The following is a 12,539-nucleotide window of genomic DNA, read 5'->3' on the forward strand; positions in this document are numbered from 1 at the left end:
TCAGTGATTTTTTTTAGTTTTTGGGTTGGAAATCGAAGTTATTTTATTTTATTACATTTCTATTTCTTTTTCTAGAATACTATAAAAAAAAACACGACAATATGGAAATAGATAAAGGTTTTGATAATATGATAAATATTACAAACAATAAAGATATATTGAAGAAAATATAGTTCAATTACTGTTACAGTATTTTGATATAAAGAATCATGCAAGATTTGATATCATCGAAGGATTCAAAAGACGATCAGTGTTCTTATCTTCATAGTTGGCGCGGGTCTTTTTTTTTATAAAGCACCATAGATGAAGAGTACGACTTAACACTTTGTACTATACATCGCCACAAAAATCGGGATTCTAGTATATAGCATTTTAATGATTTATGACTTAACCATCAAAGTCTTAACTGATTGATCAATAAATCGAATGACAACTGCGTTCAGCGGCAAATATTTCATGAATATTGACAACAATAACTTATCTTTTTTCTGATAATGTATAATCTGAAATAAGTTTACTTTTGCATTACAATTGTGTGACTTACCCTTCATTGTTATTTGCCGATTTTGTTTTGAGGAATGTCACTTGCCTGACTAAACAAGTAATAGTGAACTTTTAGCATCAGTTTTGCTTCTTTTAATGTATAGCCTAAACTGATCTTTTATCTTTTTTGTATTCAAGTCAATATTTTACATGTCAAAGGCATGCGGAGTTCCATTAATTTCGCTAAATCTGTATTTTTTTATGCAACATTTAATGTCTTGATTTGATGTTTATCTGTGGTTCAAACTGTCTTGACCCTTTTATGAGTAAGCTGATTTTTACAGATAATATTGAAGTGTTATGAACACAATTATAGGTACAGGTTTAAAGAAATCCTTTGCTGTGTTAAGTTAAACAGAGATGCGGACTCGATGTAAATGAGAATTTAACTCCAGGACACAAACAGCTAACAAAGATATATAGAGGTCAACTTACAGTCTTAAAAGATAGTCGGACATTATACAATATTTCAAACACTAAAAGGATAAAGTATACATAGTCTGTGAATAAATTATCAGAGACTACTAAAATTTGCTATCGGCATTCATTTCCTAAAAAAAATATAGCAGTCGGATATTAACGAACACAACCTCTTGGACAATAAAAGAAAACACTCAAATATTAACGAAAACAACGACTGGCACAATAAATCAACTCTGACATGGGTGAAAACATTCGCCGTTGACTGACACAGATAAATGGTGCCGGGTCGAAACAGTCCTCATATCCTATCCCTTGCATTACGATAAAGTTAGATAGAAGAATGCACTTGTGTGAAGAATAGACGATTTTAGACGACCCTTTATTTTTTTCAGTTGAAAAATTTGAAATAAAACTCTTTTTACAAGAATGGACATTTTCAAATTACATGAATTAATCAACCCTTTCTTGTGTGTTTTTAAAACTGAAAAAAAAAATGCTTTGTTATATGCAATATTCAGGTTCCATCATAAGGAAAGCTTTTCACATAAAATTTAAAAATAAACTATTGGACTAGATGATCACGATGAGGACGTGGCACAGCGAATGTTCGCTCCCTCGAGATTTGGATTTTTGCAAGCCAAACGGAAACATTTCTTACAACACTGTGGTCTCGGAATTACAAGAAAGGCCCCATTATATTTTGTATACTTGTATCTCTTTTCCTTAACTCTATTGATTATATCTTGATCTTTTTCATATATAGTCATACGTTTTAGTTACAAATGTAGATTAGGGTCTTGTTTAATCTTTCCTACTAACAAAACAAAAAACAAAAACAAAAAAAAGATTCAAAATGCTGACAATAGTTTAATAGTTTTAATGGATCAGATGGACTGAAAAAATCTACATGCTGTAAATAACTTCTGTATAAAAAAGTTTGTATATCAATTTTGTGTGTTGGATTTGAATTTTCAGTACTAGTATTTAATTTAGCTTAACTTTTGCATAGAATCATGCACTGCCGTGCGTGTTTATATATTGTGTTTCTTTAGCTACTGTTAAACAATTTTGGTTGTGAAAGTAAACAATTCATGATTTTCTTTTGGTACCAGTATTATTTTGAAAAAGTCCGTTATGATATGAAAGTCATGCTATTGGGTATGGTTACAAATGAGACACCTATAGCCACCAAAGACATCAGGACAAGGCTATAAACCACGGGTCGTCGTACTGCCTTCAACAATAGTTTTGTATATATGATCTCACCCAGTTTTTGGTTGGGTTCGTGTTGTTCAGTCTTCAGTATTCTATTGTTTGTGTGTACTGTTAATTGGCTTTTGGTCAGTTTTCGTGTTTTGCCATGGCATTGTCAGTGTGTTTTCGACTTGTGAGTTTGACTATCCCTAAGGTATCTTTCGTCTCTCTTTTATGTATGCAAGACTGTCCTTCATGTAATTCAATGTGAAACAATTAGAATGAGAAAGTTCACGACATGTTAAGCTTTAAGCATTGAAGGATAAAAAAATAAATATGACAAACAAAGGGTTATAACGACAACCATGCACTTGGCCAAAGGCTTCTTCCTGGCTTTGGAAAAGTTCAGTATTTGTAGGCGCTGATCCCCTCTTCTAACCTTGAACTGTCGGTGTCGTGTACCAGTATAACATTAGAACACATAGCAAAATATATTTGAAAAAAGTTTGACTTGTCAGAATTGGACCAAGCACAAAAAAACACCTATCACAATGACAAAAGACAAAAAGTAAAAAAAAATAAAGGATATGTTATTCAAAACACGATCTTAACTAAAAATAGAAAATGTTTTCAAACATTGAATTGACAACAAAGTGGGACGCATGAACAATTAAGGCAGAGTATGAAATTTGTATATTAGAATGATAAATAAAAAATTCAGGGTATGATTTGGCTTTTCGCAGAAATTGTTTTAAAAGACATTGTCGAAATTATTAATAACTTTAATATTTTGGTATTTTTAATACTAATGAAGTCAACATATGTTTACACCAATAGTTAATTGGTAAGTTTCTCAGGAAATACGTTGGGTAAAATAGTGCATTCAAAAACATATATTCCAGAATTCGACCGACTTTATCTGCCGAACTAGCCTCCTAAATTTGAACAAACAGTTTTTATTAAATATATTTACAGAAATCAAACTGTGATATCAATTATCGAACGATTGCAATCTGTAACACTCCACATTGTGAAAATCGGTAAAAATACAATGGTTTTACTACAAAACGTTACCAGTAATTTCGAGTACCTGCCACTTTTATACACACAAACGTCACACACAGCACCAGTTTTGATGACGTCATTCGGATAAACGTTACAATTTGAAAACAAAATAACAATTGTTTTTTTTATACTGTCAACCATGTGAACTAATTTCACTAAGTTAATTTAATAAATAAAGGCATACATAGTTTATAATTGGAGTATAGCTTGTGTAAAAATTTGCACGTTGCCTCTAAAAAAAAAATTGTTTTCAACCAGGAAAATTCAATATATATTTGTGACTTTTAGAGTTATTCTTGTATAACCGAACAAAGTCAGTTATTTTTCTTCAAACCTTTTTATGGTTTCGGCAGTAAAATCATGTTTTTTATATACATTTTTAATGGTTTGTGGGTTCTGCTAAAAAGCAACAAAAATGTCGTTTTGGCGTGCTAGCGGTAAACGACAAAAATGTCGTTTTGGCGCCGAAAGGGTTAAAATAACCCGCTACGCGGGTTATTCAGTATGCACCACATTTTGGATGTTATTTCATTATAGACAGAAAAAATATTACAGTCATTCCTTAAATAACTTCCATATTCTCGTAACGGTTACAAATACTTTATAAGCTGCACTTTGTCTTTTCTAAAAAATGAAAATTTTCCCATCTTGAATTAATCATCTTTTCATGTTGGAATAGAATAGGATTACAAGGTCGTAGGAATATACTCACCAGAGCATTTCCCACCCTACATGATGGTCTCGATAGAGGGTTTTTCGATTCTGTATTTTTTAAATTTATTAAACCATTTTTCTCTACTGAATTCTTTCTGAATTTGGCCCCTTTTATCTATTCTTTATATTTAAGCACCCCATTATTCTCTATTCTTTATTTTGTTAGCCATTTATTCTGCCCTTTTTTCCCATTATTCTCCATTCTGTAAACCCCACCAAGACCCTCCTACAGTAAGATTTGCGCTGATGGGGCAACTGTTTGGCTATGTTGGGTACATAAATGCCTAGCGACATCTGTTTTGAACAGAACATTCAAATAGAAGATCCTGTGTTTTGAGAGTATCATACTCCTAGTATCTGAATTACATGCGAAACCCCTTTTAACAACTATATTTTAACAGTGAAAAAACTTCTTAGTTAAGGTGGTACATAACACTACAGGGAGATAACTCTGTAAAAATCAGCTGAATGTTTTAATCACGTTCCATTGTTAAGGAAATATTAAGCTTCTCAATGATCAAAATTAGTGTTTGTCAAACTGCTATATATCCAATGAAATTTTTCCGATAAAGTGTGTGGTTCAAGTTTTTTGAAATTTTTATATTTTTTTTTCAAAGGGTCAAAGTAAATATTTTGTCAAAATTTTATGAAAATTAAACGAGCCAAATTAATTTTAGTCAAGGTGTTTGGTACAACCTTAAGCTTCTAAATTGATCTTTTGTTTACTTTTTCTCATCCTCAATATGAAGAAAATGTTTACCTTAGGGTTAAAGCAAACAAACATCAATAATTCTTATATGATTTGAATATCTACAAATACTTGTGGGATTGGTCCGTTTAAATGTTTTCCTTGGTTTACACTTCGACAGGCGATGTTGCCGAAACTAATTTCATAACCTATTACTTCCTTATTCTTAAAACTTTCATTGAAAGATACCAAGACCTTGTTGATAAAGATTCCGTATCAACTTCACAAATAATACATGATGGTCTTGAAGTATATATTCTAGGTACTGACGTTGTTTATCATCTTAATTACGTGTTATATTGGTTTTTTTTGTCTTTGTATATCTTCAATCTTTACTGGTTTGTCCATTTTTTGTAATATCCTTTTGGCGTGGCTCGGTATTTACACATCCCGCCATTGTGTTATTGTGCTATGGTCATTTTTTGTGTTCTCGTATTTCTTTTTTGCTTATGTGCTTTGTCTATAGTGTTTAAATGCCATTTTGATTTTCTTTGTTGACATAGTTGTTTTCTTTATAGTGATTAAGATTATCACACAATGTTGACTGCTGTACCCCAATTTTTGAATTTTTTACCTATTATGTTTGTTTGTTTTGTTTACACAATATAATGAAATTCTATGCGACTGTCATACAAGTGAGAGGTTTAGCTAGCTATAAAATCAGGTTTAATCCGCCATTTTCTACTCAAGAAAATGCCAGTACCAAGTCAGGAATATGACAGTTGTTTTCCTTCCGTTTGATGTGTTTGAGCTTTTGATTTTGCCATTTGATAAGGGACTTTCCATTTTGAATTTTCCTTGGAGTTCGGTGTTTTTGTTATTTTACTTCTTTCTATGTAAACACTATTCAGATTTCACTTTGATATATGCATGCGCGATGCAATGAAATCATGTGGTTCCAAGAAAGAAAACAATAACAAATATTTGAATAGTTGAAAATTATAAGGATTGAAACACGTATTGTCTAGGGGAAAGCGATGAGTAAACTGAGACACTGACTCATTGATGCAACATACAATCCATTGAAAAATGAAATCCCCAGTTTACGCATCAATAAAGATGTGCTTAATCTTATAAAACATTGACATGTAAATCAACACAGCTATTAACCTTTCTGGAGCACCTGAGATTAACCTTGGTTTTTAGTGGGGTTAGTGTTGCGCAGTCGTTAGTGTTCTATGTTGTGTTTTGTGTACTGTTGTTTGTCTTTTCGTCGTTTATCGTTTTTTGCCATGGCATTGTCAGTTTGTTTTTCGACTTATGGGTTTGAATATCAATTTGGTATCTTTCGCCTCTCTTTTATTTAGACGAATAATGCAGCACCCCTTTTTTGGATTTAAACTTAATTATCCCTGATTACAAAATTGCTTAAATGGGGAAAAAAGTGTAATGCAATGCAATAAAAATACTATATTTTCAAATAACGAGTATCATTTCATATTGTAAATATATAATGTTCAATTCAGAATGTTAGTTTATTTTTGACGATTTTTTTATTGTCTGCCTTTTCTGCGACAATTTTCTTATCCTTTTAGTCTTCTTTTCGGGCAGCAATTTCCCCAGCTTTTTTAAGTACAAACATTACACCGTGCATACATTCTTTCTTATCGAAATCAGATGCAGCACAGAATCGCTTTCCTTCTTCAAAAGCACATTTTCCGATTTCCTTATCACCCTCAACATCCTTGCATGTTTCATAAACAGCCTTTAAGAAGTCAGCGAGAGCAGCGACCTTAACTCTGGCGTCATCTCTAGCCTCTTTTGGGACATCTTTTCCAAGAGCATCGGAAACAGCATCAACCTCTCCTTCCAAACAATCTGTTACATCTTCTTGTTGCATGCAGTCGTCGACGGTTTCTTCAACTTTATCTTTTACTCCCTCGATATCGAATGTTTCGACAATGACTTCAGTAGCTAATGCTTTGAGTGGTTCAAACCATTGGTCGTCCTTTGAAAGTCCTCTCTTATCACTTTTCTTTTTTCCATCAGCCATTTTCTTTGCCTTTCTAAGAACAAACATAACACCACCCATGCACTCCTTTTTATCAAAGTCAGAAGCTGCACAAAATCGCTTTCCTTCTTCAAAAGCGCATTTTCCTAGTTCTTCTTCAGGGACATCTTTGCATGTCGTATAAACAGCTCCTAGAAAGTCTGAGAGAGCAGCTACCTTAACTTTGGCGTCATCTCTAGCCTCTTGTGGTACATCTTTTCCAAGAGCATCGGAAACAGCATCAACCTCTCCTTCTAAACAGGCTGTTACGTCTTCTTTCTGCATGCAGTCTTCAACGGTTTGTTTAACTTTGTCTTTCACTCCTTCCAAATCGAAGGTCTCGACAATCACCTCGGTTCCGAGATCACGGAGGGGTTCGAACCAATCATCATCTTTTGATACGCCTCTTTTGTCATCTTTTCGGTTAGCGATTTCCCCAGCCTTTTTAAGTACAAACATTACACCGCCCATACATTCTTTCTTATCGAAATCAGATGCAGCACAGAATCGCTTTCCTTCTTCAAAAGCACATTTTCCGATTTCCTCATCACCCTCGACATCCTTGCATGTTTCATAAACAGCCTTTAAGAAGTCAGCGAGAGCAGCGACCTTAACTCTGGCGTCATCTCTGGCCTTCTTTGAGACATCCTTTCCAAGAGCATCAGAAACAGCATCAACCTCTCCTTCCAAACAATCTGTTACATCATCTTGTTGCATGCAGTCGTCGACGGTTTCTTCAACTTTATCTTTTACTCCCTCAATATCGAATGTTTCGACAATGACTTCAGTAGCTAATGCTTTGAGTGGTTCAAACCATTCGTCGTCCTTTGAAAGTCCTCTCTGTTTAAGACTTCTGGCGTTGATGATGCCAAATATGGCAACGGCTAACAGGAACAGCTTCATTATGCTACAAATAAAAAGGAATATGAAGTTTTAATTTATATATCTATATGTTTTTTTCATAACTAGGCTCAAATAGTATGTTTACACGTTATTCATAAAAAGTACTTCATATTTTATCAGCTTGTGATAGTCATCTTTCTGCATGCAGAATTTTCCGAGCATAGTGCAATTGACCAAAACCTTACAGACAAATAAATGGATTACTCTGTTTGATACCTTGCGATATTTGGGGATCTGGATGGGGTTTACAGAATAGAGAATAATGAGCAAAAAAAGAAAAGAAGGGCAAACAAATAAAGAATATGGAATAATGGGGTGCTCAAATATAAAGATTATAGAATGTTGGGCTAAACAATATAGAATAGAGATAAATGGTATAAAAATAAAGATACAGAAAAGACTCCCCCCCCCCCTCCACACACACATTCAACTTTAATCTAAAACATTTTTCCTGGCGAGCAGTAATAATGAGTAATCTCTGCTTGGAGAATAAACTTAAAACTATCAAATGATTTGTGCTGGAAGGAACAATACGGCAAAGTTCCAAAATATCAATAACGCTATCGACTTGAAAATAACTAGAATAACACATTCAACAATAAATTCTATGAAATGAAAGGACATATTTACAACTGAAAATGCAATAATTTTTTTTTTTAAATTGCACTGAACGTCATGCAAAATTCATATATATTTTTTTAATTCCTAAAATTAAATAAAGCGTTTTTTTTTTCTGTGGGAATTAGTTACAAATGTGTTCCTTTCTAAACAGATATTTAAAAAAAACCAATTTATTTACTAATTCACATTTTTTGGCCTACCAAAATTTAAAAACAATGTTTTTGCATTGAAATATGGATAAAACAAAAAATTCAATATATCTGGTTTAGAACAGACCAATAGAATTAAACATCTTCATTAATTCAAGACATATGAAGTCCTATAGGACCAATCAACATTAAAATTAATATCAATTTCAACCAAAAAATGGGAACGCCCTTCTCCATTGATCATAGCAAACTGTTTGCATTTCTGTCAAAAATTAAGTCTTGGGTTTAAGGCGTTCTGAAGAAATTCCAACGTTACTGCCAGAAATAACAAAGCTCTTCTTTTTCATGCACAATGTTTTAAAACGACAACAAAATTGAAATGTAGAGCAAATAATAGAAAAACAAAGGATATGGAGTATCCATCCATGACACAAAATCAGTACATGCACAGCAAATAAAAAACACATAAAAAGCAAAGGAACAGCGCGTTTATTGCTGTTCTTCATCTCAAAGTCACAATGAGGCCTTCAACACGAAGCAAAAAAAAAAAACAACAAACTTTCACCTCACTGCAAGTTTAAGACGCCCCATAGCACCGGCTTGAGCGGAATTCTTTGCAAAAATAATTTGGATAGACTTTGTAGGATGTAACACCACCTAATCGGGACCGGTCAAAAAAGTATAGTTGTTTAATATATTTTACTTACCCCTTTAGTGTTATGCTTTTGTTGGATAGTTGTAGAATGGTGACTGTTCCAAACAATTTTTACTTTTATACACCCTACCCTAATACGCCAGTCACGGTTTGTTTATACTGTGTGACAATTCCGAAAACTATGGACCAATAGGAACAAGCGCGAATTACAATCGTACGATTGAAAAAGAAAAAGCTGAAATGTAAATAAAAGTCAGAAATAAATTTTAACAATTGAATAAGTGTTGAAAAGGAATACACAAAACAATAGATATCGTCATCACGACTTAGGCATCGACCAATGTATTTATCTTTTTATTGGGAGCATGTTTTTATTAATCAAATTGTTTGATTTTTAATTGCGTGAAAACAATTGTTTAAGAAGGGAAGTGAAAAAAATTTTTCCATTAAAATTATGGAAAATAAAATAAAAACAGCATTTCGTTTTTGAAAAAAAGTAATCGAAAAATCGTTTGTCCCGAAAAAAAAACAATCCCCAAAGATGAATGGTTGGTGCCTTAAATTGTACTTCGGGATGACAGAATTTTTTTTTTCAATCAACAATTTTGCCCGTAAATACAAGTGCACTTTCAATGACTCTGAGAGGGTTGACCAATGTACACATAGTGTTTGATCAATAGATTGGATTATTGACACTGGTAATTCAAATATAAATATAGGTCATTTTCACAATTTCACACCAAACTCTACAAAAAAATAAATCTATGTTGTCATTCAATCTAAGGGTTATGCTAACTTATAAAGCTCTAGAGAATAAATATTGCAAATAAAGTTAACGAGGACAAACAACGTTGATAAATTAACAAGTGCCTCGGAATAGGGACACGGGAAACACCCAGGAATCGTACATGAAAACTTATATTCATCCGAAATATATGAAAACACTTCGCGCTGAATGTTTTATTTATGTAGTTATTACCTGTATCAAAATTCAAATATTGGTCGTTTCATCTGTTTCGTTTTCAGCTATCTTAATTACCTGTATTTTTTAATAGAATATTTACTCTTTTATTATCCAATATAGTAAAAACAATTCAGACTAAAAATAGACAATTTAATGCTAGCTTAAAGGGGACGTTTTTCAATTCAAAGATCATCAAACACCATTTCACTTGCAGTTGCTGGCGTTATATATTTTAACGAACGAACTGAAACTAAATTGTCAACCTTAATTAGGGAGCAATCATTTAACTTCAAGGGGAGGGTTATGGTTTTTTGTCTGAGTCTGAATTTTTTATTGCGCAAAGCGAACATTTTTTTTCAACGCTATCAATCAAATTATTTTTTTTCAAATTTTAACGCTATAAGGTATTGGGAAAATCTGGATTCAGAATATTTTTTTTTGTCATCTGCTTGACCACAATATTTTTTTTCATCAAATTGGGGATCAGAGATATTTTTTTAGGAAAAAACCATACCCCCCCCCCCCCCTTGAAGTTAAATGGTCGTTCCATAAGTAATTGACTCAAGACCTCTTTATATCTTTACTACCCTTGATTAGCATGGTTCATTTCATGAGTAAGGCCCAATTTTCAAATATTATTTCAGAAAGAAAAATATTGATCGCTACATTTGTATAGTATTTTGTGCAAGTTTCAAAATATTTTGAAATATTTGACATGTCATTACAATATTTACAGTAAAAAATGTATCATAACACCTTGTATATATCAAGTTTCCAGGATTTTGTTGGTTTATAGCTAGTGTATTTTGCATGTATTTTCTTTTATCACTGGGACCTGTGTACAAGAATGTGCCGTTTTCACCTTTGACGTGGTATTTGCTTTTTTATCAAATCTCTTTATAATTTATAGATTTTTTTTTATCAATGATGTACTTTTAAAACATAATATTTCCAATATAATATCAAAGTACTGAAGTACTGAACATCGGATGACCGCAAGTTCTTGTGGATGGTCACAAGCACTTGTCTCAGAAAAAAAATCACATCTCTATACCTGAAAGTGAGGTTAATTTACAGAGATATATTTTTTTTCTGAGACAAGTTCGTGCGTGGATGATGAATAAATGACAGGGAATTCGACCTCACCGTAATAACTATTATAGTGTAGTGATACAAATCAGTATACTCTGGTTTGTTATTAAGTATTATATTAGTATTTGTATATAACAGTTACATGTATATATAATTTTCATCCATTTGTATATCATTCTATTCTACTATTCTAATAATAGTGCAGTGCATGGTGGACACTCTTCTATAATAATTCGATTTTTCTAATAGATTGGATTTGAGTAGGCATTCATATTTTTCCGCAAAACGTTCTTGAGATATTCTTCCGCATGCCGTTAACACAATTTTTCTGTACGTGTGAATAGATATTAATTATTGTTTACTTATATATATATTTCTAACGACAAACAGCTTCATATTATTAATTTATGTTCTAAAAAAATATTTTTATGAATATTCATTGAAGAAAAGAATTTATAACAAGCGATAAGGAATGTTATTTTGCACTCGATAATGTCCGCGTATTTATAGATCGGTTACCAGTCAAAAACGAAAGTTACGTAAGTAGAAATCTATGTGGCAACAATTCATCGGGATGCCCTCACGGTCATCGCGATGTAAAAACGAAGACACTAGTAACATGTGAAAATATAAATAATGTACGGAGGACTCAAAGTGCCAGTGTAGTATTCAAAATATATTGCAAAAGTCTTCCGGAAAGCGCATAAATGACCGTGAGACCTTCCTGGTCTTTCAATGTCAACAATATTTGGCTAACAATTAGACTAGGTATCGATAAAGATACTTTCCCAAAACAATCGTCGTTTTCGAGTTGAAAGGACGACTTAAAGTGTCACTTTGCAATAACAAATCGTCGAAAATTCGGATAAAAGGACCCAGGGCATTCCCTAGACCTTCCTGATCATTCAGTCGTCCTAAAATACAATTTAGAATGGAAACGGGGAATGTGTTAAAGAGACAACAAGCCGACTAAAGAGCTGAAAACAGCTCAAGGCCACCAATGGGTCTTAAAAAAAATGTCATTATAATACTTTTAAAGTATGCATAAAGTTAGCTAGCATATAGATATTAATGACTTCAAGAGGAATTCATCGAATCATTTCGTCTTCGATATGTACGGAGGACTCAAAGTGACATTTTTGATATTCAAAATGTGTTGCAAAATTCTACCGAAAACCGCATAAATGACCATGAGACTTTCTTGTTCTTGAAATTCAAGGGATAAACAATAGCTCGTATTTTAACCCCTTCTTTATTAAATACCATAGTTACATTAAATGAACAGATCAGGATGGTCCACGGTTTGCCCTAAAATCTGATATCCTATATTAAAATAAAAATTTATAATCAAATCAATTGTTTTTTTCTTTCTGTTTAGTGTTTGATTTGGATAGTTTTGATAACTTCAAACGTATGAGATCATTCTGATTTGCAAAAAGATTGTGGTAATACATTATGTACTTGTGTAGGCTTGGATA

Source organism: Mytilus californianus, unplaced genomic scaffold, assembly GCF_021869535.1.
Source record: "Mytilus californianus isolate M0D057914Y unplaced genomic scaffold, xbMytCali1.0.p SCAF_13, whole genome shotgun sequence".
Taxonomy (NCBI): Eukaryota; Metazoa; Mollusca; class Bivalvia; order Mytilida; family Mytilidae; genus Mytilus; species Mytilus californianus.